The sequence below is a fragment of the Leucoraja erinacea genome, chromosome 34 (assembly GCF_028641065.1).
Source record: "Leucoraja erinacea ecotype New England chromosome 34, Leri_hhj_1, whole genome shotgun sequence".
NCBI classification, from domain to species: domain Eukaryota; kingdom Metazoa; phylum Chordata; class Chondrichthyes; order Rajiformes; family Rajidae; genus Leucoraja; species Leucoraja erinaceus.
Window position 1 is genome coordinate 7,058,238 of NC_073410.1, and position 7,539 is coordinate 7,065,776.

The following is a 7,539-nucleotide window of genomic DNA, read 5'->3' on the forward strand; positions in this document are numbered from 1 at the left end:
TGTCCAGACCATTAGCTGGTAACGATCACCGTGTTTCCCAATTTAATTTTGAGATACAGCATGGAAACAAGCCCTTTGGCCCACCGTCCACCCTTCTACTCCCTATACTTTAACGGTAATCTTACAGAAGCCAATTAAGACCATGCACCTTTGGTATGTGGGAGGAAACCCGAGCACTGGGAGGAAACCCACACAGTCACATTGAGAACTTGCAAACTCCGCGCAGCCAGCATCCAAGGTCAGGATTGAACCCAGGTCTCTGGCGTCTTGAGACAGCAGGTCTACTAGCTGTGCCACTGTGTATCTCAATAGAACTTTGTTGCCCCTGAAGAACCTTGGGACGGTGTCAGGGGTGTAGAGAAGAGGCTATGTAAAGCTACATCAATTGTAAGGGAAACAGACACAGTAGCCAGTCTCCAAGTGTTCTGCAATGGGACTTTAACTCGGAGCCAAGCAAGCGCCCATTGTGCCCATGTGTCTCCAACAGAAAGTGTTCCAAGATGCAGCACAGAACGCCACAGGAGATCCTTCTTCCCTGTGGCTATCAAACTGTACAACTCCTCCACCTTCTGTCGTGGGGTAGACCGACTCCCCTGCCCTCTCTCCCTCTCCCCATCCCCAACCTTTGCACATCCCCAATCCTTTCCACTCATCACTTTAATTTCATGTTTCATGTATCTTGTATTTTATCGCTGTTGACAGATCAATTTCCCTCCTGGGATAAATAAAGTTCTATCGTATCGTATCGTTGTTGGCCGTGAATGGTCCAACTCAGTCCGGAAGGCAATTCTGCCGGGTGCAATTTATAAAGGAGCCTTCGTTAACTACAATAGCCCACAGAGATTCCAATCAATGAGCAACTCGATTAGTATCAACAGACTGCAGTTATTGGGAGCTTTCTCAGTGTCCCTGTTTAATAAACCCAGGATTCATTTCCCACTCAATTCTCCCAGCCCCAGCTCACAGCTGGGATAATTTGTTCAGACGTGTCTCGGATATTTCTGCAGCTTTGAATTGCAATTAAACACGGAACCAGAAACTAATAAATTAGTTGCACGAGTTAAGAGGGTCTTATATCTTGAAGACACACACACACACACACACAAAAGCTGGAGTAACGCAGCTGGTCAGACAGCATATCTGGAGAAAAGAAATTGATGGCATTTCGGGTCGAGACCCTTCTTCAGACTTCTATCTGTCCGAACAAGTCAACAGAAGGTAACTCCATTAAGTATCTTCACTTTCCTACCATAACTACAATTCTACATCACTAGGCAAGATGATTGGAAATGTCTGTGTGCACATGGATTCTGCAATGACAGTTTTCCTTTGCAATGCACACTGATATATACGATTTGCAATGCAATGCCTCTGTTCCCTCGAAGACACACAGCGTAAAATAAAACGTGTTATTAGTTCTGTGTAGGACGGAACTGCAGATGCTGGTTTCAACCGAAGATGAACACAAAAGGCTGGAGTCACTCAGCTGGTCAGACAGCATCTCTGGGAGAAGGAATATGTGACGTTTCGAGACCTGAGACCCTTCTTCTTAGTTCTGGCAGATTAGGCTGGCGAACTAGTGCAGGTTCTCCGACCATTGCACGGGTATTTGGCATTTGGCACCCAGGGCTTTGCCATACATTAGTTTTCACAGCGTTGTGTGCGAGTAACGTGCTGATTGCAAGCAGCCGGAGGAAGGTAGATTGACAAAAAGTAAATATATCTTCATTCCACCTCCTCCTGGTGCAGTCGTTAACCTGCAGTAGATAATCCACCGGTAGACACACAATGCTGGAGTAACTCAGTGGGACAGGCGGCATCTCTGGAGAGAAGGGATGGCTGACGTTTCGGGTCGAGACCCTTCTTCAGACTGTACACTGTCAGACAGGGTAATCCACTGCTCGGGAAGTTACTTACGATGGGAGAGATTCCAATGTGCATGCAATGGAGCGCAGAGTTGCTCTGTATCCCGCTGCTAACAACGACCCTGTTGTCTCTGGGGTTTAACCCTTCCCACCCCCCTGGGCAAATAAACCCGCAAACGCCGCTCATTACATCGGAGATTCAATAACCTCAGGCCGGTTTATATATTAGCCCACGAAGAGGAGTTGAGAGTCCAGTATTCTCCCCACTTCGTTTCATTACAGCGCGGTGCAGAATTAAATATTGTGACTTTTCTCATTGCAAATTAAACGGGGCACATTCTTTCTAAATACCGCTCGACTGCTTGCATAAATATTGGACAAGCCGAGTTTCCAATGCATGATATTATGAACAGTACAACGATGCCCTTCGGCCCCTCTGAATCAGACTAGCAGAAAAAAGTCTACCTCTCATCCTTTGGGTTTTCACCTGAACGAGACTTAAATTGAGATGGGATAAAAATATTAACGTCACCCGCACGTCCCTTACAAATTGACATTTTTGTTGTGGAAGAATTTTAATTTGCAAAACATTCTGGTTAAATGTATGCATGGGGCAGCAAACAGATGTAAAATACTGAATGGGGAAACAAAATTAATGCAAAGAGATGAATGAGAAAGAGAGGCAATTTAGGACACGATACAAAGTAACAAGAGGCAGCTCTGGTTACAAATAGAATTACCTCACAGGCAAGTGGGAAATAGATATGTGTGTAAACGATACATTTCTCCAACCCTGCTCCCCGGTCCCATCTGCCATCGATTGAGCCCCTTCTTACCGGTCTTGCAGAGCTGGGTAGCGTCCACCTGTTGCACAAACACCTCCACCATCCTCGCCAAGAGCTGAGTGAGGAGCTGCTGCTCCGTGCATCTTGCCAGGCACGGTGCAAAGTGTCCGAGGGAGCTTCAGTCGCCACGAATGGGGATGGCACAGAGGGGGGGGGGGGGGGAGAGAGAGAGCGGCGAGATCAAGAGCAGCGCTACCTGCAAGCACCCGCCTCCTGTCAATCAACGCCCCGGGGAGGGCTCCCCCTGTCAATCAGAACGCGGGCCCGGGAGGCGTTCCCAGCGCGCGATTGGTCCGTCGCCGCGTCAATCACCCGGCGATGGGCGGGGACGCCGCTGATTGGCCCTGGTGCTGGTAGGGGCGGGATCACAGCTTAGTCACTCCCCCAGTTGCAGGAAAAGGTGAATTCCTGCAAAGCCAATTGCAGCAGAACAAGCTCCCGTGCAAATAGTTGCACAAATTACAATTGGAGAAGGAGGGGGGTGGAAATAAAGCATCAACCAAAGCAATTGCAAATTGGGTGCCGACCCAATACAATAGGTTCATTCTTATCAATCAGCATTGATGAGTTGGTGAAATTGTGTCTTGTGAAATATCAGACTTGATAGTGAGGGATAGTTGTGGAGGTTGAAGTTCCTTATTATTCCCCAAATGCATCATTCAATGTGGGAACTGTTTTTGCATTTAACCTCAGATTGCCATGACCATAATAATAACATGTCGAGCGCCCTTCAATTTCCAAAGATAGACATAAAATACTGGAGTAACTCAGCGGGACAGGCAGCATCTCTGGAGAGAAGGAATGCCCTCCTTGTCTCCGGAGATGCTGCCTGTCCCACTGAGTTACTCCAGTATTTTGAGTCTATCTTCGGTGTAAACCAGCATCTGCAGTTCCTTCCTACACACGCCTTCAATTTCCATGCACGTTCAAGCCATTCAAGATGTAAGCATTCGCCAACAAAAGCACAAATTGAAGGGAATAAGTGACATATTGCAATTAGTTATGATTATTGGATCGATGTTTTTAGAAATGCGGGCCGTGCATCAATCTGCAATCACAGGGATGTCAAGGGCACTTAAAGATAGATTGATTATGTAAATTATTTTTACTAATCCTGAACAATATCAGAGGTAAATTATGAAAATCAAAAGTTAAAATGTGAAATGCGAAGACCAAAGGTTAGGCACCCTGGGGGCACAGGGAACTGCAGATGCTGGAATCTTGAGCAAAACAAAAAGTGGTGGAGGAAGTCAGCAGGGTCAGGCAGCATCGGTGGAGAGGAATGGACAAGGGACATTTTGGGTCGGGAGCCTTCAGACCACCATTAGACAAATACTCGGCTATTGCTTGAAAATATAGAATGCACAATGTATGGTAGAGTAACATTTCTGGGTAATATCAATGATGTGGCAACCCAAATGGAAGGAAGAGTAGCAAACAGCGAGCAAGATGTTTACTCCTCTCGTTAACTATGTGTGTTTACTGTGATCAAAGGTGAGGATCATGAGAATGCAAGCAGGGAAATGCTGGCACAGGAACTGCAGATGCTGGTTTATGAGAAAATAAGCTGGAGTAAGCCATCGGGTCAGACAACACAGAATGTGGTTAAGAGGGAGAGATAGATCAGCCATGGTGGAGTAGACTTGATGGGCCGAATGGCCTAATTCTGCTCCCATCACATGAATTTATGCTGCCTGTCCCGCTGAGTTACTCCAGCATTTAGTGTCGAATGTCTCTCAAGAACGTGGCTAGGGCGAAGTGTTGGGTCTGGATTCTTCTTCAGACGGCATGGATACTCAGCAATTGGATAAGGACAGAATTCGCCAGCAATCTCTGATGTGGTCTTTTTTTCCGCTCTATTAATAATAATTTAGGCCAACAGGTCTGTGCTCCAGATAAATCTGGTCCTTTCCCCATCCCAACCCATCTTCTCTCAGTTGCTCAACAGCTCCTCCTGATTCTTCTGCCACTCATCCAAACTCAGGGTGATTTACAGTGGCTGATCAGTCAGCGTGTCTCGATACGACATGATACCATATATCTTTATTTATCCCAGGAGGGAAATTGATCTGCCAACAGTCACAAAAGTGCAAAATACATGAAACATGAAATTAAAGTGACGAGTGGAAAGGATTGGGGATGTGCAAAGATTGGGGAGGGAAAGTAGTCAGTCCCAGTCTCACTCTACCCCACGACAGAAGGGGGAGAAGTTGTAACATTTGATAGCCACAGGGAAGAATGATCTCCTGGAACGCTGGAGTAACTCAGTGGGACAGGCAGCATCTCTGGAGAGAAGGAATGGGTGATGTTTTGGGTCGAGACCCTTCTTCAGAAGGTGCTCCTCTGAGCCTTCTCAAAAAGTGAGAATGTGGGCGTAGACTAGAGACCCACCATCACAGAGTAATGTGCATCGGACACACTGACAGCACCAAGGAGAGTTCAGGGACTCTCCTTGGTGTCTGTGGGACGACAGATGGCGCAATGGGCTAAGTGTTTGGCTGGCGACCGGAAGGTAGCCGGTTCGAATCCCGCTTGGAGTGCATACTGTCGTTGTGTCCTTGGGGCAAGACACTTCACCCACCTTTGCCTGTGTGTAAATGTAATGTAATTATGTGAAGCACTTTGGGGTCAATGCAAGTTGACTAAAAATGTGCTATATAAATAAGATTATTATTATTATTATTATGGGGACCGTTTCTTCCCAGCTGCCATCAGGCAACTGAACCATCCCACTACAACTGGAGAGCAGTCCTGAACTACTATCTACCTCTGAAGAAGGGTTTCGGCCCGAAACGTTGCCTATTTCCTTCGCTCCATAGATGCTGCTGCACCCGCTGAGTTTCTCCAGCTTTTTTGTGTAACCTTCGATTCTCCAGCATCTGCAGTTCCCTCTTAAATACTATCTACCTCCTTGTTGATCCTCAGACTATGTGGCTATGCATTTGAATCTGCAGCCTGAAAAACAGAATCTGCCACAGTGTCAACATAGGAAGTCTGGAACTGTGATAGTTGACACTCACCCGCCAGCACCTTTCACAAACAGCCAGGAGGCGATCTTGTCAGATTTGGTTTGTGAAGGTCAGTTGTTGATGAGATGGTTCAGCAGGTAAAGCTCCAGCTCCATAGCTCCAGTCAACCCAGTTCATTCCCGACTTCCCTGTTCAGTTCAGTTTAGTTTATTGTCACAGTGAAAAGGTGCACTAAACTAAACTAAATTGTTAGTTCTTAATCCGAGACATAAATATTTTAGAGACCGATCCTTCAAGTTGAATATCTTCTATTTCCATTCAAAATTTATATTAATTGTACTTAATCATACACATAACTAATACTTCCACTGAAGGAATATCAGTTAAATGCAGCATGGTCAGGTAGAACGTTATCAGACTGAGTGCCATTATCTGTCTTCCACGGTTTTCAATTGAAAAAATGAGACTGAAATTAAAAAGTCCCTCCGGTTTTGGAATGACAGAATGAATAATGGTCGGTTGTTGGTTGTTAATTCTTAGTGTACTCTTTTATCGTCTTTTAAGTTAGGTTTTCCAAGTCCTTACCCACAAATAAGAACATTTGCACCCAGTTAGCATAGTTGAAAGTCATCATTACCCAGTTCATAGTGTACCTTGGAGGCAAGGCACCTCACCACAAGCAGGAACTTGAATCATCTGCTCCATAGGCACAGGAGGGAAAGGAAATTGAACACATTAGCTATTAGTCAGTAAGATTTGCAGGACAAAGTTCCATGTTCATTGACGGCAGCAGCAATACTGAATGCAACACAAAGAACGCATTCCCATTTTAATTCAGGTTTCATGCATGATGCTGAAAGAAGTTAAACACTTTGTAGGTGGAAAAGAGAGGGAAAAAACAGAGAATTATATTTCCTCACTTAAGTGATTGGAGCTTTGCGGCATTCCCCTATCGAGACAGCAACAATAAAGAGCCAAATAAAAAAAAATCTATAATTTTCATTTTATCTCCTTGAGACAATAAGTACCTTGTCTTTTTTTTTTACTTTATTGAGTGCTTGATCAAATTATGAATGAATGAATGAATAAGTTTATTGGCCAAATACTCACATACAAGGAATTTGCTGTGGTGCTCCGCCCACAAATGACAACATGACATACAGTTATTTAAGAAGGAACTGCAGATGCTGGAAAATCGAAGGTAGACAAAAATGCTGGTAAAACTCACAGGGTGAGGCAGCATCTATGGAGCGAAGGAAATAGGCAACGTTTCGGCCCGAAATGTTGCCTATTTCCTTCGCTCCATAGATGCTGCCTCACGCGCTGAGTTCCTCCAGCATATTTGTCTACATGACATACAGTGACAGTTAGGAATGACACATAAAACATTAAACGTTCAGATAGGAAACTACTTAATTAATCAACATGCACAATGCTCACTTTGGTGAATTTAAATCCTCTCTCAAAAAGTAATTGGAAATTGATACCAATAACATATAATGTGCCACAGCACCATACAATGGTAAATGGCTTGCCTGCTAATTGGAGGTATGTAATGTGCTACATTGATTTGCTCACACTGTGAATAAAATACAAACAAATATGCTTGCATTACCTAGTGTATGACAATATAATGCATACTGTGTGAAATATGAAAAATGAAGAAAGACATAAATCTAGCATGCATATCATATGCATAATGCAAAAAAGATATATTGTGCATATTGAAAATCTTAACATACTCCTAATGAGATATTGATAAACATGGTAAAGGCTTCAAATGCAATGCATAATGCATTACAATCTAAAATAATTTAAATTGGACCACATTAAAAATATTTTAAGAATAACAGCACCAAA

The 7,539-nt window shown here is 44.2% G+C and overlaps 1 protein-coding gene across 2 annotated transcripts in view; it reads right to left on the bottom strand.

The window, feature by feature from the left end:
• Positions 1-2,850, bottom strand: part of cdh23 (cadherin-related 23) — a 533,293-nt gene extending 530,443 nt beyond the window's left edge. For both annotated transcript variants that reach the window (XM_055661759.1, XM_055661758.1), the window contains exon 1: positions 2,702-2,850. The gene's annotated coding sequence lies outside the window, so the exon portion shown is untranslated. The remainder of the gene's footprint in view (positions 1-2,701) is intronic.
• Positions 2,851-7,539: the final 4,689 nt, after the last annotated feature.